This window comes from Neopsephotus bourkii, unplaced genomic scaffold (genome assembly GCF_033783945.1).
Source record: "Neopsephotus bourkii isolate Nb327-2 ecotype Australia unplaced genomic scaffold, CSIRO-AGI_Nbou_v1 NB_1820, whole genome shotgun sequence".
NCBI lineage: Eukaryota > Metazoa > Chordata > Aves > Psittaciformes > Psittacidae > Neopsephotus > Neopsephotus bourkii.
The window spans coordinates 2789727-2812119 of NW_026902293.1; the positions used below are offsets into that span (position 1 = coordinate 2789727).

General features: G+C 39.8%; 1 protein-coding gene across 5 annotated transcripts in view; it reads left to right on the forward strand.

Moving 5' to 3' along the window:
• Nucleotides 1-22393, forward strand: part of FAM110B (family with sequence similarity 110 member B) — a 111397-nt gene that overhangs the window by 83980 nt on the left and 5024 nt on the right. For 3 of the 5 annotated variants that reach the window (XM_061343053.1, XM_061343052.1, XM_061343051.1), the window contains exon 2: nucleotides 11055-11120. The exons of the other annotated variants lie outside the window; for them this stretch is intronic. The gene's annotated coding sequence lies outside the window, so the exon portion shown is untranslated. The remainder of the gene's footprint in view (nucleotides 1-11054; nucleotides 11121-22393) is intronic. 5 annotated transcript variants of the gene reach the window in all.

Sequence of the window (22393 nt, forward strand, 5' to 3'; positions counted from 1 at the left end):
TGTGTAGAAAGTGAATTCTTCCTTGGAGATCTGCTTATTTTTACTTTTGAATGTGTGTGTGGATTTAGCTAAAGAACATGTGTTCACACAGTTATGCTATTTAAGTTAATGTGGGGTGACTCAGTGTGTATTCACTACTGTTATCCCACAGTGACTGCGACAGAACATTTTATTGTTTGAAGACAATGCTAATAATGGTAACATTAAAACAGCATTGTAATTTCACAAGACAATATTCTGTTCCCAGAACTGCGAAGTGACGAAGAGATTTGCCATTGTCAGGCAGGGGAACAGGCGCTGACCTGCAGCACAAACAGCACCCACCACTTCATCTGGGCTGGGTTGCGCTGCCTCTCTCTGCTCCGCTTTCTAGGAGCAGCCTTTGCAAAGCGAGCACTCCCCTGTGCATGCTGAGAGCTGTTGAAACACAGCACCTTCCCAGGGCAATCCTACCCTAGGCTGCTTTTATCTAGCAGGTGAGCCATCCACAGCCGGAATGGCTGGGAAAGCACACCCTGCTTCTGCCCGCCCCTCACCTATTGCTGCTCTGGTGCTTGGCTCCAACAGGTATACAGTTTGCTGGAGAAGAACTCAACAGTATGAGCTTTGCACTCAATATGTTGTGGATGCTATGGGACCATTCCCATATCTTACAAAGTAGCGGTTCAGAAGGGAAGCATTTTACCTTAGTCATGCTTTTACTTTAACATGAGCTTTGGTGGAGGGATTGTAGGATGAAAGCTGCGTGGCTGCAGTGACTAGTGGAGGGTAGCTGTGCTGGTTTTATAACTCAGGTATTGCTTATAAATGCTGATAAATTCTCAGTATGAAAGTAGTAATTATGTTACTAATATTTAACATCACTTTAATTGTGTAAACTCATAATGATAATTTCCTTATCAAAAGAGTTGGTAAGAATGCTTGGATCCTGAAAACAAAGATACAGTGGTGGGAGCCATATGCATTTATTATTTTGTAGGAAATATTAAAGTAAAACATTTCCACACTTGCAAGTCTCCTTTTCTGTGTGTTCCCAGTATGCTGTTATGATAATCACATCAGATAATGAATGAGAGCATAGACAATGTGATGAGAAAATGAACAGAATAAGAGACTGCTGGCAGAGCATTGACAGTGGTTTGAAACCTCACCAACCTTAAACTGCATTTGTAGTACTATGGCTTGCATACAATGTGGACAGCATCTGCAGCATAAAGCTATTTGGAGGTTCATTGATGATCATGTTGATATTAACATTTCAGAGTTCCTATGCATCAGTAATTAGCAGATAAGATAGCTGTGAATCCAGACTCTGAGATCTTGTACTGAGCATTTTGAAGATGCACAGCCATGGAGCAGGACTCACTTCTTTAATGGCTCCCTTCTTCCAGCAGTGTTTCCCATGAGCCATGTCGCAGAGTACCAGAGGGTTGTGCTTTGATTTCAGTAGCTTCATTATGGAGTTGTGCCCATCTATTAAGATGGATGTTTTTAAAATGTAATTTGCATTTGATTGGGATTCTGAAGAAAAAGAGCTGATTTAAGGAAAATTAAATGGGGGAAGAGCATGTTTTGCAGTCTTGAGATTCCAGGCATCCTTGCTGTGAAAAATGGGAGTTTATTTAATTAGCCAGTCTCTGTGTGGGTTTGCTGAGTTGCTTTAGTTTGTTTGTTCTCTGTCAGTTTCTAATAGTGCAATTATTTATTTTCACTGAAGAGAAAAAAATGAGTTTGTTGATCCCTGTTGCTCAGTGTCTGCTGGGAATACTGCTGCTGAGTTCTGTCACTACAGATACTTGTATATTCTTGCCTGTACTGTCCACAGAAGCACTGGGGAGAGCCAGACTGACTCAAGGTTGTTTGCATATCTTCTATTTTCTTTTGACAAAATCCTCGCACGGTTCTGCCTAACCATGATCTTCCATAAGCTGCAAGGAGCAGATCACATCGTTAATTATCAGATTGTTCAGTCCATGTGATATGTACCACAGACCTTTACCTGGGACATTCGGTGGTTTCCCTGCCTCGTACGTGTGTTGTGGGATCAGAAAAGCTCCTTTGATTAGAGTTTCTAAATAGCAGTTATGTGTTATACCTGCCACCTAGTTCTGTCCCAGTATATCCTGTCTGTCACTGTGTGTTCCTGCGATCTATCACCAGTGCAGTGTATTTGGGTCTCCCATAGCATATTCAGTGTTATAGTGTGAAAGCCAGGCTTGCACAGAATGCCACAGCCCATCATCCCCCTGTTTAGTCTCCACTGACAGTTAAACACCAGCATCAGCAGCTTCTTGTCCTTCTCAGTCCTTTCCTGGACTAATTCCAAAATGATGTACACAAAGAAGTCCTGCACAGCACTCACTACCTGTTAATTGACTGCCTTGCTGAATATGTTACAGGTGTCCACTGCTAAAAAGGAATGATAATGCCCTTTTCTCCCCCTAGGTAGTCCTTGTTCTGTATTCTCAAGTTTTCTCGATTTCCTCAAGTCATCCTGTTTTGCGTGCTGTTGACAGCTAAATCCCTGAGAGGTGCAAAATCAGAAGAGCAGAGGAAATGTCCAGTGTGTACTGAGAAGCAAATATCAGTCTTTCAAGAATGCAAAAAAAAAGCAATAGAAAGAAATTGATATATATGGTGATGAATTTTAATATGTATATTGTAATATTTATCATCTGTCTTCCATATCTGGATCACTTGTTGCTGGGGAGAAGGTGAGGCAAAGTGACACGAGTTTTTGGTACCACTGAAACAGATGTAGCAAGACGAGATCAGAGAATCATGTAGATTGAAAGAAGCCTCTAAAGATTACCTGGTCCATCCTGCTGCACAAATCAGGTCCTACTGGATCAGGTTGCTCAGGGCCATGCACAGTTTTGAGTATTTCCAATGGTGGAGGTCCAGCAGATCCTCTTGGCTCCTGTTCCAGTGTTCACCTCCCTGACAATAAAAAGACGTTTTCCCCTCTATAGAACCAGAATTTCCAAAGTTGTAGATCTAGCCGATGCTTCTTCCCCAGCCCACCCACCTTTGAGGACAATCTGTGTCCTCTCCCATCAGGCAGTTGCAGACTGTGGCTAGGTCCCCTGTAGCCCTCATTTCAGGGCTGAGCAACACAGTGTTCTCATCCTCTCCTATGCTCCAGCTGCATAATGGCTCTGGTGGGTCAACCTAGGTCTGCCACTGGGCAGCCAGCACCACTTCAGGCAGTGTGTTTACAGGAGGAACTCTCTTTTTCCCGTGCTGCATCCCAGATTAGGTTGCCCCTGGTATTTCAAGAGCCTTTATACAAATACTGTATACTCTCGCAGCAAATCCAAACACAGTTTAGAAGGGCAAAGCACAGTTGGAGACTGGCTCAGTGCCCAGTCTGTTTTTAACCTCTGCAAAGGCACTTCTCTTTGTCAGCACTGGTGAGTGTGGTATAGATATACAACATTTTCTAGCCAGGAGAGAAAAAAAGAAAATTTCATGATAGGATTTCCTAGTCTTAGTGAATCACCTGTTACAAGTACCGGCCTGAAAGAAGGCATCAGTTTGTATAGGTCCTAAGGCACAGGGTCAAGCATACTGTAAACATCCAGGTTAATGAGCTTAGAGCTAAGGCACCCAGTGAATACTAATGTAATTTTTAAAGATACCCATTATCTCCCAACTGAAAATTCACATTCTGTTACCCTGTATATATATATTCTAAAAGCATTATGGTATTCAGAGTATATAATATGAAACAGTAGGTTTTGAAGTTTTTGATGTGCTGACCGTTATATGTTGCCTAATGTATGTATGAATTCTGTGTGGCTAATTTAGACTTTGGACAATACATTTTCTTCTTATGGGTATTTTTGAGCATTCTTCTAGAATAATCCATTAGATTTATCAATGAACTATTAGCTATAGATTAAAGGAAACAGTATGTGAAGAGACTGACAACTTGATTTTATGTTATTTCTCACTGAATGAAGAAACTGGATCTGTCTTTCTCTCCCTAAAATATAACAAAACAAACACAATATTGATCCATTCTTGAAAAGCTGTTGCTCATAGCATGATGCTCCTTTTGGAACTTGACATAATGTGCATCCCTTTACAAGTTTCATAAATAAAATATTAGAAAGGTAAAGGTTATGACCTAGTTAGGAGTTATGTGCATGATCTCTTCTCCTTGGTTGAACTGAGGAAACAACTGAAGTAAAGCAGGGGATTTTTTTTTATGTACAACAAACCTGGTATTAATGTTTGGTTTCTTTTAATGAAAGGGACATTTATGAGTGTATATTCTTTTGATTTTTGACTGAACTTAAAACAGCTAGACATCAGAAAACTGATTATGCACAGTAAAATTTAATTAGGTGACTGCATAAAAATCAAAGTGTCCTTTTGGTTTTTTTGCAGAGAGGAAGCAAGAATCCCCTTTTGGTACTGGAAGCACATATGTAGCTGAATCCTATTTTCATCTCCTCTTCACCAAGAGGTGTTAACAACAGATGTGTATAATCTTCTGCTAGGGGTGATGGGGCAGGGATATTAGGAGGAATGGACTATATTCCTTATGTCCTGCATGGTGCCACCTTCTTTATTTAGCAGACATGCATGAGGTCTGATATTTCAAAAGATAGCCTTTAACTTTGTACATACCAGTTTGATCGCTATGTTTGGTCTCTAGAGATACCAAGCACCTATTTCTTCATGATCACAGTTTGACTTGCCTATGCTAAGTACCTCTTGAAAGTATGCACAAAGGCTTTACATTTAGGCATAATTAACCATTTCCATAAAAAATATGGGCCTTTTCAGTATCTGAATTCATATTTGCAAAAAAATATATACAAAATGTAGCTATTTATAAAAATGTTCTTATTTCTATATCATATATGGTAACTGTTGGGATAGGTAACACATAAATGATGTGTTCTGGTTAGACTGTTCCAACTACAGCTGTTCATTTCAGAAACTGGTTTTATTTTGTGGTAGATCAGGCAAAACTGAATTCAACTAAATATTCAGGGACATCTGTTCATCATTAACTCTGAGAATGTGAGGTTACCTGCAATTTTTTGTTGATCATAATTATTGCAAGACCCTTTAAAATAAATAGAGAAATAGAACAAGAACACAGCTATGCAAGTGGACAAAAGGAGTTCCATAGTGGAAAATACCAGATACGCTTTCTGAGCGAGATAAGAATGTGGCTTATCCAGATGTGAGTGTTTCACATAAAGTGTCAAACCTTTCAAGTCACTTCTTGGTGGCAGTACCAAGCCAGAAGAGTTTCTCCATGATTCATGCAGGCATAGTTCAGTGATTACTTGAGTTTCATTCTCTTAAAAATTTCCATTTAGCGTTTGCAACTTTGTAACTGTTTAGAGTTTTTTGGGTTTTTTCTTTTTTTTTTTTTTTTGTTTCCCTCCATTATGGTCTTTTTTCTTTTTTTTTTTCAGAAAAGCAGTGAGATTAATATTTTTACAAAGAACGGTGTCTGGGAGGTGTTTAACACAGTTTCCAGTTTTTGTTTTCAGCCACAGGAAACATGTTGTCAGTAAGCTGTTATACGTCATGCAGCTTGTGGTTCCAACCACATGCATTGTGTGCTCCTCAGCCGAGCATGGGCTGCAGCTTTGAGCTTCATCTCTGTTCGGTAAGAGGCTATCCAGCTTGGGCACACAGCATTCCTCTCTGTGTGGCTGCACGTGTTAGCATGTGGTATCCTAATTAAGATTTATTGTCATCCAGGTAGTTCAAATAAAGTTGTGTGTGTGGTTTTTCACTTTTTTTGTTGCAGTATTTCTATGGTTTTAATGTTCAAGGTCAAGACTTCACTGAACCTGGATGAAGGCAAAAAGCAGAACAGCTATGGAAAGTATATTTAGGTATAAATATTTCAGTGTTTCTTAAGGAGAGTAGACTGCACGATGCTTTTAGTTGGCATTATGTTGCCCTCTTGAAACTTGTTTTATAATAATTTCATTCCAGTTGTTGGTTTGTTGTTTTGGTTTTTTTTTCAATTTCCATCATCGAACAGGCTTTAATTATTCTTCATTAAGATTCAGATCTCTTGAGACTAAACAGAGATAAGCTTTGGGAATTCTCAGCTTGAGGGTATCTAAGGAAAAGCTCAGGAAGCAATCTCCCTGGTTTTCAGCAAGTCAAAATTGCTGGGAAGAATCAGGTACAATTCCTGAATCCTCACCACAGTGCCTGTATACTTACCGCAGGCATGGGGGCTCATCATGCTCTTCAGTTAAGAGATGCTAAAGAAGTATGGTCTTGGCAGTGCCTTTGGGAACTTGTTATATGTCCCTCTGCTGATAGTATCCAGGGCCATATGTCTCTTTCATTCTTCAGATGTATCTCAAATAAGAAATCCAGATGTTAGACTTGTCTCTTTTTCCAATTTAAAATCCTCACTGGGACGTTGCTTGTGTGACAGATATGCTGGTCATTCCTTCCCTTGAGATTTTGAAGTTTTGAATATGCAGTGTCAGTCACAAGAGTCAGTATTCTGGGTCCCACAGTATTTTTTTCTCATAGCATAGTGCTTTTTATTGTAAGGGTGCTGAGCTGACCAGAAGCCAACTAAAGGGACAACTGGTGCAGCAAAGCAGCTTTATGGTCCCACTGATTGGAACTGTACATGACCTCAGAGGATCAGGTACCTTTAGAGATACTCACAGGAAGTAAGGATGCTAACCAGAGAGAGAAGGAAATCTTTATTTTTGTATGTTACTCTTGAATTTCAGTGACTTTTAATCCTAACGGTTTCAACTCTGTTAGGAAGATGCATATTACTTAATGAGCCTTCTAAATGTGGCATGTTATTAGAATGCCCTGCCACTACGGACAGAAGGAGAGCTTCTGTCCTGTCAGCACCCAGCTGACCAAATGATTAAAAAAAAGGCATGTGAAAATGGTAGAAATGTTTAGAATTTATTTAGCTACAGATTTAATTTTAAGATCCCCAAATCTCCTCATAGTGGCTGTTAAGTTTTTCACTTGACCTTGATTACATCAGCAGATGAGAGAGACTGTTAAAATTAGGGTAACAAGCAATTGAGGTATGCCAGCTGCCCGGCTGTTGTGGAGTGTTTTTCTAGGCATTCCAGAAGGATCTCTCAGAGAAAAATTTGAATGAGGCTGTAGGATTTTATAGAGAAAAAAGCTATAGAGAAACGTCTGTTCAGAGGAAAATGTGATAGTTCACACCCATATAATTAGTTGATTTGGAAAATGTAGAAGAAATTAATATTTTCAACAATCTGAGTTTAGTCCAGAGTTTATCTCAGCTTGGTTTGGGAGCTTCCTGTCTAGGTGTCAGGCATTTTCTGCCCTTACAACAAAGGAGGTTAAATCTTCACAGCTGACAGTGTATGCTGTGGCAGGCATGCTGATGGAACTTCCCTGCTGTACCCTGCCTGTAGAGAGCAGGTCTGTGCATCACCAGGAAGAAGCAGTGAGCTCTCAATAACCATACATGCTTGCAAATGTTTTCAAACTCTACTGTTGAGTCCAATGTAAAACTATATGGCAACATGCCTAGCTGTATTTTCATCTGAATCATACATCTGCAAGTGAAATGAAATCCTGGACCTCCAAGCTCAGAAATAAATCCAAGTAAGAATTGCAAAGCACCAAAGAATCAACTATATGCCCCATCCCTGGCAGTGTTCAATCCCAGGTTGGAGAGAGCCTTAGGTGACAGGGTCTAGTGTGAGGAGTCCCTGCCTTTGGCAGTGGGTTGGATATTAAGGTCCTTTCCAACCCAAACCATTCTGTGATATTAGTTGTCAGCTCTGAGTTCTTTTGCCTTCTTGGAGGCTAGGCATTTGGAGGTATTTTAGTCACAAGTAGCTAGGCTCTTCCAAGCCAAGGCTGGCCACATACTGTACTACAAATTCCCTAGAAGGTGTGGGATAAGCAAAGCCTGTCTCTTTTATCATCTTCCTTCAACCTCATGGCCACTTGGTGGTGGCCTTTCTTGGTTGCTCTGTCTTGGAGCTGGGCCGGATAGGTAGATAGGTGGAGGAGCCAACAGTTTGTGACAGGGACCTGTCATGGTGCATGCAGAGGGGATGAGGCTTTCTAAAGACGTTGGAATTATACCAAAGTGAATAATTAGAAGTTGAGAAATACTCTCATGACACTTTTTGTACTAAACCAATATAATTAATTGGGAGGATTTGGTGCATTTAGCTGTCCTGCTTAGTCCTCAGTCGTTTTTGGTTTTTTTTTACTGAAATCTGTGCTATATTCTGTATTTTCTCTACTTTTTCCTGCAGTTGAATGTTTATTTTCAAAAATATTAACTGTAGTGCACTGGTCCCTCTTACCTCTGTTAAGGTTATTGTGTTGATGCTGAAGTTTGTCTGAAATATATCACTGAAGGGCACTGCATTTAGGTGCACTTCACTGCACTGAAGGGACTAATAAAGCGCTACTGGAGATTTGTAACCAGGATGGTTTATCCACCTAAAACAGTGCAATGAATGTGTGGTTCTGCCTTGGGCTGTTTATCTTGCACTTGCAAACTCCAGTGCTGCCTGCCTGATCATTTGCTTTCCTGCTAGTGGAGGCACCCAAGCTCACATAGGTGGTAGTCCATGGTAGTGCTTCATGGTTGGTCCCCATCTATGTGTGAGATGCATAGACTGGAGATTATTGTACTGTCAGGCTGAAGAAATTAACCTAGTACTCAGTCTGACTCATAATACTCGATCAGGTTATTCATTCAGTTTTGTTACTGCATGCTTTTGATGACACTAAATGGGATTGCTGATGGTTTGTTCCATAGCATGAATGCTGAAACTAGTCATGTGCTTAAAAGCTTCACAGAATGTTTATCCATTCGGGTTTTGTTTGTACATCTTCCTTACTCATTGCTGTCCTGGGTCCATATCCAAGCTCAGTGAAGCCTGTGTTGTTTGTCCCTTCCTACTGATTCCACGGTTTAATGCATTCCCTGTGGAGAAACCCATGAGATCTGGAGCGGTATGTTTATTGTGGAACCAGAGGATTATGGCAACCCATTGTATGAGAGCTACTCTAGTATTAATACTTGCAATTTTATTACTATGATCTCTTTCTAGCACTTAGAAGGTGCAGTAGGCTATACATCTTTTAAAAGTTTTCACTGCTGTTCACTAAACAAGAACATATTCCAGTGTATAGTTCACACTGACAGTCACATCATAATTGTGTTGATCCTTTTTGCTCTTTGAAATAACAATCTGAAATAAGTGTTATAAATCTTGAGGAAATTATAGAAAATTCCTAGTCTTGCCAAAATCTGAAGGGCTTTATTTTTGTTTCTAGCTGCTACCTTATGAATAGTTTTAAGTCCATTGGAATCGCTAGTTTTGAAATAAACCATATATATGTGAGGTTGTAAACCCCATATATATGTGAGGTTTTATGTCTATCTACATGTATTAATAAATAAAAAAAAAAGAGTATATACGTGTTGGTATGGGAAGAAGGAAGCTTTTTGGTGTGTGCCCTTACATGATGTCTGTGTTTTGGACCTCTCTTCAAAGACATTGTGCTGGTGAGTCTTCCTCAGCTTGGCATTTCTACCCTTCTTGCTAAGTGTCTCAATATCATAGCAGGGTTAGGAAAGCTGCTGCTTCCCTTCCTGCTTCAGTGCCTTCCTGCACATAAAAACGTGCGGAGAAAGGCTGTGTCGTGGAGCAGAGCTGTTTTCCTCCCAAATGAATACACTGTTTTATTTTTACCTTCACTATTGTGTATACAAATACTTAATTGCAGGAATATAATCTCAAAAATTTTAAATTATGTGCTGTTGTCAGCCTGTTGTATTTCGCAGATTTTTGCAACTATTTTTAGCAGGAACCACAAAATATAAATGTTTGGCTTTTTTATCTGCATCAATATTAATAACTGGTTTGAATACCAAGAAAGTACCTAATAATTTTGGAGAGGAAAAAGGAGAAGATACTGCATATGAAATTAAAGATGTATTGATTGGCTAGACAGCACTAGTGTTTTGTAAATACACTACTGCCATAGTTTAAAAAAGCGTTCTTTTAAGTGCTTTAGAAAAGGGGAAGAGGCTAATAGGAAAAAAAGTAAAAAAGCAAAATTAATAGCTTTTTAGTAGTTTTGTGCCAGCAGTTGAACATTCTAATTCTTCCATGAATAATCACTTCAAATAGGTGTTGAAAAAATAACTAATTCCTACAAGGCATAAATATTCTGTAGTAATTTTTGGCAGAGCTGTTAGTTTATAAAATACCCTGTCAGCTCTCTCTAGTTCCCAGCAGAGAGGTGGGGGGGGGGGTCTTAAGCACACAAACTTTTTGCTCTTTGACCTTAACTCTGAATATGGGAGGTCACTTAAAAACAGTTCATCACTGCAGATTCCATGTTTTCATGTCAAAATCAACTAGCAGCTGCCCTGAAATAACACTAACGTTTACATGTTGATATTTTCCTTCAGTTACTTGCAAAATAGCTGAAGCAGATTCCACACCCTGCTGAAGCTGTATCATGGAGATAGTGCTGGGATTGTTTTTTACATTATTAGCTCGTCTTCATCTGGACATAGCCAAAACCAAAGCAAAAGGGATTGTTTGTCTGCAACAAGAACTTAAAATGCACAATCTTATGTTGTCCTTCAGCAGTGGATTAAAAAATTCATGTTGTAATTTGGCCCTGTTTGCATTTATACATTGATCCACGGCATGGCTGCATCTCGTCTCGCACCTCAGATACTGCAGCATATGTGAGCTCGTGTTCTGAGGCTTCCTAAATGACTTTTTAATTAGTTGTTATTATTACACAGCTCATAGCTTTTCCAGTGCACAGCCATGTTGGTTTCGTCACTTATCTCATCCTTCATGTGAAATAGTTCTGGTTGCTCTTGTGGCTGCCTTGCGTTTGTTTTCCTCCCTTTTAGTGGCACGAACTAGCCTTGGTGTGTGGTTTCCTTGACTTCCAACATCACAGCAGCACTGACATGTAGACACCTGCTGCATTACTGCTCTGTTGGGTGGTTTTTTAATAGCTTTTTTCATATTTTGTTTTCTTCTTTTTCTCAGAATCCCCTGGAGCATTACATCCCCTCATGAGAGCGTGGACAGGAGTTCGGCATTGTGCTTTTACAGGTACCTTTTCGAATTAAAATGCACATTTTTCCTGGGGTTTGGTAAAGGAGAGCAATTCCAGAAGAACTTTATCGTGTCCTTTTCTGCTGTTCTGGTAGTGAATTTCTCTTCCTTGACCTCTGGGTGGCAGATTCACTAGTTGTAAATATATACTTCAGTACTGTTTAAGAAAGATCGAGGTTTGCTTTTGCTGGCCTCTATCATGCAGCGATCTATGTGTCAATGTGACAGAATCCATTCTGGAAATAGTCCAGCAGTTCCAGGGTTTTTCCCATCCTTTATTCGCAACCTGTTCTTTGGTTACAGTCTCTCCATTCAGGATTGTGTTAGCTTTTGTAATGGAGACCTTCAGTGCAAGCAAGCATTTCTAGCCTTAGTCCTCCAGAGCTTTCTGTTATTGCCCTGGTTATTACTAATATGCTTAAAAGCAGAAGAAAGCTTAAACATTTCAGAACCCTTCCACAGTACTCTGAGCCTGATTTCAAGGTCTGAGCAGGAGATGAACATTAAAGTTTAAAATCTCCTATTCGTCATTAAAGCTCCTAAACAAAAGGGGGAAATCCAGTTTGGGGAATAATGGAAAAAATGTTATATATCAAGTAACTTCATTGTTGTGAATACAGGGAAACCAGCGGAAACCCAAGAGGACAAGAGGGGACAGGAGCTGTACGTGTGGCACTTCATACCAGTGATTATACAGTTCTTGAAAGACTTGTAAGAAAGAAAATGAGTGATCAATACCTGATGTGTATTATCAAATCAGCAACATGCTTCACTAATACTTAGCTTTAATTCTGCTCAGTAGAAGGTGTTTCATGTTTGTCTGTTTCCAATCACCATATTTGGCTCCAGAATATAAATTTGCATTGTGTGGAGTCTTAAATTAACAGTTATCACTGCTGTTTTATTTCAAGACAAAAATACTAAGTCTGAGAGTACACATGGCTAATTTCAGGGTAAAAATATGTTCCCAGAGTATAGAAATCATTTCAAAAGCCATTTCTGTCAGCTGAGGAAATTGAGAACTTGAAATTCCAGATACATTGCAGTATGAAATTTTTTAAAAGCAGCAAAACTGTCTTAGCTGTGCCAAGGACTGACATCAGGAACATTAAAAGCCTTGTAAGGGATCTGTGTTAGTTTTTGTGGTCACAAGGTAACCTACACTAATTTGACAGTCACATTTCATATTTTCACCTTCCTAATGTCATGTTGCATGGGATTTATTTCTGCTATCTTAGTGAATGGATTCAATCATTGGTGTTCATACAGATGTTTCAGGAGGTCTGTAGTTTTGTTGCTGGAGATAAATTGGGTATTTTGTAAATGAGGAAGATCGGATCTGTGATTTGTGATGAAAGCAACATTTGGTCCTGGCTATGGTGGTGCAGCCAGCCCTCCCTGGTTATTATAAAAGGGAATGTCTTGAAACCAGTCCTGATCAGTAATGAGCTGATGCTAGTGAGTGAGGGACATATCCTTCACTGGAGGGACTCGGTTGCCCAGCAGTGACAGGGATGGTGTGCTGGCAGGACTGCTGGACAGGAGAGGTTACCTTTTTGCAGCGGGCATGGGCAGATGAGAAAATCGACACTACGTGTCCTCACTTGAGGCTTGGCACCTTGGTTGCTGCATCCCGTGATCTGTCTGGCTTAAGCAGCTTGGCCCTGTGGTGTTTATGTTCTCTAGATCGACCTACTTAAGAAGTTTGTTGATATTCATCTCTAAAGAAGTAACGGTTTATAGGGGTGAAGCAGGAGCTGCAAGCTTGGGATACCTCTATCCAATTTCTGGGTTTGGAAGAAATTTTCTGTGTTACTTTGGGCATTCAAACTCAATTCTACATTTAATTCCCTGTTAGAGATTTTCTGTTGTTTACAGGAGAGGGGGGACCTGTTAATGTGACTGCATATCACAGATCTGAGAGAGGCACAGATACATACAAATGGTGCAGTAGTCTGGTGCTATAATGCGGATAGGAAGAGAGAAGTTAAGCAGTTTTTCTAAGCAAGGCACTTGTGAAGGAGGACAGGGTCGAGAGCATCCCGAGTTCAGGACTCTGGGGTCGACCAGCCTGTTCCATGTTTCAGCATGCAAAGAGCACATGAAAGGGAGCTGAAGCAATGCCAAAAGGAAGAACTGGATTTATGGAGGAGTCTACAGCAAACCTTAGTACTTGTTTGATTGATTGATTGGCTGGTGTTTCTGGTTGACTGGATTTCCTCCACTGTTTGTTTTCCTCTTGAAAATGTATGGGGCTCCAGGGCTGGTACCTTTAGTAATTTCTTCCTGCCAACCATCCCAGTGCCAGCTCCTCTGCCTCCAGCCTGCTAGGCTCAGTGGACAGTCTGCCCTGGGCATGGAGGCTGAAGGAGGGAGGAGGGGAGGGATCTCTCACCTGCAACCCAAAAGTGGCCTGGGTTGGAGGGAGCTTTGCTTCAGGAGGAGCCTCACTGAGTGATACCTTTCTCCACTGCAGCTTTTCTCTGTTCCTTCTGCCCCACAAGGGATGAGGAAGAGCACTTGAAGTGCCTCTTCATTTTTCCTCTAATCCCTCTTTGTCCTTGTAATCTATTTCTGCTTCACAACCCATTTTTGGTGCCCCTGTCTTTATTCCCAACAACTTTTCCTCTCCACTCTTTTCCTGATAATTGCATTTCTCCTCTATCTCTATGTCTTGCCATTTCTTGCTCTTGTGTCTGCCCCCACACTTCAATTCCAGGTTTGTTTGGTTTGATTTTTTTATTTCCTTGGAGCTGGGATGCCTCAACCCTCCCTGCTCTGCCTTCCTCTCCACTTGATTAAATGCACCTCAATTGATTAAATGCAACTCAATACAGCTTTTGTTTTCTTTAAGATAGTGAGGGTTTTATGGTTTCTTAAAAGTTGTGGCCAGGAAGAATTTCCATCATAACAACTTCATCAGAGCCCTCAGATACAGGAAGGCCATTCAATGTGCAGAGTCTTGACAGCCTGACTTCTTAAAAGCTACTTTCTAAGAACATTTAGTAAAGAGTCATTACATTAGATAATGGTAATACAAAAACATATTTTGAGCATCAAACCTGGATATTAAACAAAAGTTTGGATGCTCATTAACAAGTACCTAACTAGGTATTTATATGCAGTCAAATAAGATGTGAACAGTTTGTCAAAGATCCAGTTTTAATATGTGGACTGTGGGGGCATATTTTTCCAATGCAGCAATTAAGAAGAAAATATATTTGGTGTATTCTAAGAGCTAACACCTTAACAACTCTAGTCAACAAATCTGGTATGGTCTAAGGGGTTACATATGCAAAGCTGTAATCATGCCATGCACATACAGCCTAGCGCTTAGATTATACAGCTGTACATTGCCTTGTGTTCTGGTGCCAAAATTGGTATTTTAAACTCTCTGCTTAAAGAAGTCTTAAGTGTACAGATGTGTCTTCAAGACAGAGTGTTACACACTCCTTTCACTTTCTTACTTGACTTCTAACACCATGTATCTTTAGACTTGAGGCTGGAGAAAAGAGGAATAAACTGTCCAGTGCTGTGGGAAAATGTGCTCTTATCTAGAGAAAAACATAGCTGTACCAGTCAAAAGATACCATTTGTGGAATTGCTCTGAAGGTTGCAGTGCCCTGGAAGGCTGCTGTAAATCATGTGTGGTTTGGTTTTGTTCAGGTCTTTTTATTACTAATTCTTTGAAAAAGACCTGACTTGTTTTTTGCATAGTCAAAACTTTTAAAGTGCGTTTATTTAAGAAAAAATGAATGGACGATATTTCATGTATGTAAAAAGTAAGAATTTCAGTGTTTGGAAATGGTTAACTCAGGGCAGTTATGGTGTAGACATTGTTTTAGAATAGCCATTCTGACCTTACCGCAGTAATATCTCATGTTACAGAACAGGCTGTTTAATACAAAGAGTTTTGACAACACCCCACAGCTAATCAGAAGAGTGGCTCAAAGTCCTCCTTTGTCAGAATTAGGCCATTCTGTTGTACTTCACTGGCTGAACATTATCATTTTTCTAATAGTACTGCTTTTAGCATACTGGATTTTTCATTGTGCTTACTGTACTGCCCGTTAAAGGTGGTCTGGTAGGTGCTTAATAGCAGTAAGAGAAGTTCACTGACTATATCTTAATACTTATTTCTAAAGATAAAACAGTTGTATCCATATAGAGAGTTTATTGGAAATAATTTCCCATATAACAAGATAAGAGCAGGCTGTAAAAATAGGAGAGATAAGTTTTAAATCCATATATAATCTACATGACTTCCTGGTTTCGTGCTTGTAAAAATCTGGTACATGTTGTAAGAAATATTCCATAGACTTTTGCACTATTTCTTTCAAATATATTTGCACAACAGGTGAGAAGCTCCAGAAAGATGCTGTTAAGCTTTGTCTTGAAACTTTGAAAATAACTGTTTTCTAAAGTTTCTCTTACTGATTGTATCTCTGGCTAAAGGAAAGAAAATTCAAAGTATGTTATTTTTTTCCATTTATAGTAGCTCTTTATGGTTTCTGGTTTTCTCACAACATAGACTGGTTTTTTTTCTCTTTTCTGGGCTATATTTGTTTACTTTTAGTCTTTGTGTATTTGTAGAGTTCTGGAGTTTTGATGGTCTAGTAACTGAAGGGGAATGTCTAACTGCAACTGTTTTCATTGGTTTTTATTCCTCAGATATAATCTGTTTAGAGCTATGTTACTATATTTCTTTAATGTATTTTTCATTGTAAACAGTTTTAGAACACTTTTTCTCAATAAATCAGAGTCTGAACATGGCAACTCATGATTCTCAGGGCTTTTGGCCTCTTACAAGAGCCTGGTGAATTTTTTTCTTTCCCACAAAAATAAGCTGGCAGCGGCAGCAGGTCCAGTTATGTCCGTAAAATCAGAGATTGCTGCACTCTTCTGGGAATGGGAGGCTGGATCAAATCCCCAGTCCCCAAACAGGGGAAAATTTCCCACCTCCTGAGGAAGAACCCTGTTGGCAGAATACTGAGTGGGTTTTCCTATTTCAACTGAAATGTCTTACTTGCTAGAAAGTACTTAATTGCACTGGGGCAGAGCGAGTACCCCAATTTCTTCCCCAGTTACCTTGAGTGGGCTTTTTTTTACACTTCCTTAATTTAAAGAAAGCTTGCAAATATATTTATTTGTTTGTTTGTTTGTTTTATTTTTTCAAGTGGAAACCTTTGAAAAGAAGTGCTGGGAGAAGGACCTATAGCCTGATACTTTGAGCCTCTGCCCAGGAGGGATGCTTCAGTCTGCACTCCAAGTGGGGAAAAGGTGTTTTCTTTGCACCCTCATTGTCCCTGACTGCATTTTTAGGGAGAGCATATACCTACCTACCTGCTGCATAAAGTGTTGTGAATGAGCAAGATGGGCAAGGAATTCCCTGCTACCTGTACAGCTTGGGAAATGGCCATCAGGCTTAGTTGTGTGCATGCCTGTTAGTAGGAAGAGGTCTGCAAGAGGCCTCTCCCCCTGAATATCCCTCATGTCCCAAAACTTTGTGAACACTGCAGTTAATTAAATGGTGAACATAGAGACTCTTTCCCTACAGAACTTGCCATCTAGGTTTGTGTGGTTTTCAGTGTTCATTAGTTTTGAGTGCTCAGCTTGAAGGTACTTTTATAGGTTTGCATGAAGCAAGATGTCAAATCTCGGAAGGATGTCAGTCATCACCTGGCTGCAGTAGCTATAAAGGAGGTGAACCTACTGATGTCACTTGGTTATAGGTCCTCAAGTCTCTGAATACAAGGCTGTATTGGTAGACACACTGCACATTTAATACAAACTTTCATATTGAAAATCTATACTTTTTACTTTATCAGTTTAAATCTGGCTTGAATTCTTAGTTTCTCCAAGCTTGCATGCAGGAGAAGTTGTTCTAAGCCAAGTTGGGTTAGTCTTAGCACACACTAGGGCTCACTCCAGGCCTGATCCTGTAGTTGCACTGGTGATGGCAAATATGCTGAATTAGAATGCTTTAACATTTGTACAAGTTTCAGACATTTAAAGGATTTAGGACTATGTTAAATTTATCTCAGTGTGTCATATGGCCCAGAACTGGCACGTGGAAAATGCTACCATCGAAATGTATGTTGCAAAGTGGAAATGTTTTTGGTGAGGGATGCTGCAAAAGTTAGAGCTTTTTCCCAGCTGCCTAATTACTGATTATGCTTCTGCTTCTGTTGTTCTCTGCAGGGCAGAGCATCAGACTTTGCTGCATGGTCAGTGGCCATGTGGATGTCTGATGTATGGAGCCTGCAAATCCTGTTAGTGAAGTGGCTATCTTTGTGGTAACACTAGAAGGAGGGTGCTTTGCAGGTCTGTCTCCACATTTTTGCAGATAGATTTTTATTTCTTTCTTCACTAGTGCATATGATTTTTACCGAACCTACTGCCACAAAGATTTGAGTAGTTTAAAATACATCTCGCTCTTAAGATGGACTTGTTAAAAATTGCCACAGATTTGAGATGTGAGCTAAGATTAATAATGTTCCATTTAAAACATTTTTGCTGAGCTTCGTTACTAAAACCATTTTGTGGATCTGCCTTCCTCTGTTCTGTGGAATCCAAGCATGGCTGTGAAAGACAGGAGCAAGTAGATGAGGTACTACTGGCTTTTCCTATCAGTAGAGAAGGGAAAAACATAGTCCAGATAGCATTGCCCCTTCCACCAGAGCAGAGCAGTGTAAAAACAGGATGGCGCAATGGGGAAGTGGTTTGAGGAGGAGGAGATGAAGGAGCAGAGAAATAAGAATCCCTCTTTTTTCCAGATAACATGGACAAAGCATCTAGAATGAGGTGCAGCAGGGACCAGTCTCAGGGTCTGATGAACCTCTGAAATGTGATGGAGTACCAGGGCCAAGTGTCCAGTGTTGAAGAAGGGGACTGTGTTAATTTCTAAAAGTGCTGAAAGGATCCTGGGAAAATAATGTAGGATCACAGGATAAGTTAGGAATTGTGACCTTGTTGTAGTGAGGAGGCTATAAATTTAAACATGAAGGTTATGGAGAAATGCAGAATTAAAAGGCTAAAAGTTGTTTGGACTGATGAATGAGCCCTAAAGGTGTTTTCTGAAGCTTCCCAAGCTTTAAGAACCACCTAAATCTAGTTCAGTTTCCTAAGCTAGAAGTATTCACATAAAGCCTAGAGCTACACATGTAGCAAAAAGTTACATTTCTTTTTATACTTTTGTAGGCCCTTCCTGATTTTTTTTGTTTAAATGAGAGACTAAAATTATTCCAAAGAATTCAGTACAGTGTAAGCAACACAGAGGTCCAAAGTAAACAGAATTGATTTCCGTTATAGCTTTTACAAATGCAGCATGTAATATCACTCTAATAAGATGACTTACATTTTTTATGTACTATCTAGTTGTGATGAAAGGAAGTTTCATTTCTGAGCTTTCTTGCGAATTTGGGCAGCTGTTTGTGCTTTTCAAAAGAAACCAGTTTTCATGTTTGGGAGGCATCTGTAAGGCAGTATTTACCCAGAAGCAAGAATTGCTGAGAGTGGATTATTGCTGTTCGGTAGGAAACGTAGCTGTGCTGGATTTCAGAACTAAAAAGGAGCAAAATACTTCCTGAAGATTTTTCTTTCAGAGAGGCATCTCCATCCAGCTCCCAGTGAGCACTAAGCATACATTACCAGGCAGTATGTAAGTAGAGCTGAGTTGCTTTCCTGCTTTCCAGGCATTTGTACCTCCGTGGATTTTTCCAGAAGCTATTTTCCTGTGTTAGCATTTCTAGTTATGGCAGCATCCTGCATTAAACCTCATAATCTTAAGTGCACAGTGAAATAGAGTGTTAAGTGGTGGCAGTGCTTTGCTTATGGAGAGTTTTATCTTAGAAGACTATGAGGGTGATGTAAGAGCAAAGCAGAATTAGCGTAAATATATCAGCCTATTGTACATTCATCTATGCAAGTTAATACAAAGTTAATGCTAGCAGTAGTTTGGGGGTTTTGGTTGGAAGTGGTACATCAACAGTGAAAAGTGGCTGTCTTTGACAAAGTTGTTACCTTCCCACTTGGTGGGGGAAGTTCCCATATCTGTATAATTCAGCCACTCCTGATTTTAGGTCACATTTTTTGTGTCCTTTTGAAGGCTTGAACATCCATTTGAAGAGATAATGCTCTTCACTTACTGTTCACTGTTTCATGTTTTAGGGGGGAGAAGAGTTAAAAATCAGCCATTTCAGTAATACTTTCAGTCATGGTAGATCTGAAAGATTATTCCATCTCCTCATTCTGTATCTTGACAAGTTAATGTTATGTGAGACCAAATCTATAGCCTTACACATGTTTATCTAAAATTGGTTTCAGAAGTGAAATACTGCTGCCCTTCTGGATGTGGATTATTTTATGTCAATTTAAGCCTAGTTTATTTAGGCTTATCCTGTATTTTTAAAGTTAGTAACATAAATATATAAGGTTTAGAGTAACAGTTGTCCACAGAAGAACTTGTATCAGTTTTAGATGTACACAGTAGTATAACTTGGACCCGTAGCAAGTCATCCTCAGTGAAGCCCTCATTTATAGGCTTAGCAGGGACTGTTAACTAAGCACCATTTCCATAATGGGACCTGCAGCTCTAAAGTGTACCTAGTCATTAGCAGAGCCAGATATTTTCCATCTGTTTCCTATGTTCCTATGCAGATTTTGTTTTGTGATCTCTTTGAGTCGTCTTGCGATCACTTTTTGATTACTCATAGTGGAATTTATGTGATGTTTATGGTGCATCTTGAGGTAGTGGTAGCTACATTTTATCACCTGAAAAAGAAAATTGACGAAGGCTTTTAAATATCCAGGAAAGCAGAGTAAAGACTGTCAGCCTTTGTTATATTTATCCAAGAGGGATTAATTAAGACCATGAGTTTCATTTTAGTTTTTTGGGGGGAAGCTTAGTCCTTGCCAAAGTCAAGAGCAGAAATTTCACTGATTTCATTTGGGCCACATATTCACTGTTGTTTTTACTGCTTTGTTGCAATTTGAATACTGTTAAAATATGGAGTGCTCTTCTGTGGGTGCTTTTAGGCAGCGACTGTCTGAAACTTGGCCAGTGTGTGGGAGCTACAGGGCAACACAGAGACAGGAAGGAAAGTGCAATATTTGCTGTCAGCGTCATTCAGTCTGTGTTTAGAATGCAGCTTTAGGTATGAAATTGAAAATAAACTTCAGTGTTGTACCATAACATTGTGTTAATAATAGCCCTAGCAATAAATATTTGCCAGAATGGGGCCAAGTCATACGTTTCTTTTAAATTTTTTTTTAAATGCATATTTGGACTATATGGAACCGTAATTCTAAAGTTTCTGCACAGTTTATGTTCTTCTGCTGTCTTGGCTTTAAATCTAGGGAAGAATATTTTATAAAGGATTTGTTTGTAGTTAATGTTAGCTGCATAGCTATTGCTGCTCTAGGCTATGTTGTGTTCCCCTAAATCCTGCAGATAGTGCGTGTGTTACTTAAATGTGAACATCTAACAAACATATTACAGATCTAAGAGTGATTAGAGCATGATGCCTAGATTTAATAAATGCTCTCTGCCTCTGTCACAAAGGAATCGTCAATCTGAGTATCTGGCTGAAAATACAGCTTAAAAAGCCCAAAACCTATCTGCCCCTTTGCATGTTTTATATTCTGCTCAGCAGGTCTGCAATAGGCATAGAAAGTTAGAGGAGCTCAGTTAGTAAGAACTTTAAGAAAGGTCTTGTTAATGCATGCATAGTATTAAAATGAACGATGTTTGAACGTTTTCATAAGCTTTTAGCTTTGTTTTTCTTTAAATAATCAAATCTACCAGTTATTTTACAGAAGAGTAAAAATGGAGATCCAGAGTGAATCCTGACAAACATTTTCATCCATAAGAAAATTACACCTACAGAGTAGATCTTTGGATGTAAACAGAGTAAAAGGAACATTTCTTAGGCCTCTAAGTATATTTCACACGTTTTCTGCAAGTGGATGAAGAAAACCTATTTGCCCTTAAATTCCTGCACTGCAAAAGTGGTATCAGAGCTGTACGCAACAGGAAATTCAGATGCTGAAGCCCTGAGTTTCTTTAAAGTATAAGGCAGAAGAAAGCCATTTCTATACCCCTGTTGCTTCAGTGATGATTTTCACAACTGGAAACTAAGTGGCACTGTTTTGTCTTCCTGAGCGTACACTGTGCTGCTACTCAGCCTTTTTCATTACCAGTGAAATTAATAAGGAGCAAGGCTCTCTAGTGTTCCTGCAGTGTTTCAGGTACTCGTGGACAGCAGAGAGGGTTGTAGGAATTGTGCTCACTTTCCAAGCTAGCAGCAGAATTAACTGCAGCCTTCACCAGAGCAGGCAGGAGAAGTTGTTTCATTAGCACTTTACATTCATCCACCTCTCTTTCTTTTCTAACAGTGTCTTTTTAATAATGTTTAGCCCTCTGACATGAGAGTATTGAATAAAATTTCCCTTGATACTCCAATGCAGCATCCCAGTGAAATGGAGGAAGTTGACACACAAAAACATAGCCAATCCTTTTTTATAGCTGCATGTACCTCAGTTTATACCAGCGGTCCCACAGGTACAAAGCCTCCATGTCTGGCTACTTAACCACCTGGCCATTACTCCCCTGGTTCCCTGTGCTGCCTGAGGTGGACATTTATGCCCTGGCTCCTCAACAGTTCTTTGCTTTTCTCTCTAGGCATACCTGAGGCTCACTGCCAGTCACACCATATTTCCATTGTCTTCAGGCAGTTGGCCCCATAAGTGCTTGCAAACAAGCACTCTCAGTCAAATGAACATGCATGCACAGTGGGATTGTTTTTTCCTCTTTTTTTTCCTTATAAGTATGTTGTTGAAGCCAACGTAGGTGCTTAGCCTCCTAAGCAATTCTTGCTGACATTCACCAGGGCTGTCCTGAGTGAGGAAGTTGCTAAGTGCTGGAGAAAGACTTCCAAAAGCAGCCTTGAGTCCTGCTCACTGGGTGGGGAATGGAGTTGGGAGCTGTCGTCTGCGCAGGACCCTGGTGGCCTTTAATGACAGTGGCCAAGGAGGAAATGGAGGATTGTGGTCTCGCCTATTCACGTGGCATTAACTTATTGGGTGACAGTATTTAAGTATAGAGAACTGGGGTTTTGGTTGTTTGGAGGGGGTTCTTCCTCCTGATGAGACCCCCAAATCTTACATAGGTTTAATTTTTCCACACAAGCATCAAATATATACACACAATGTAAAAACACAACATTTAGCCATCAAGCTTTGAGCTGGCAAAGTGGAAAGATTTGGTTGTC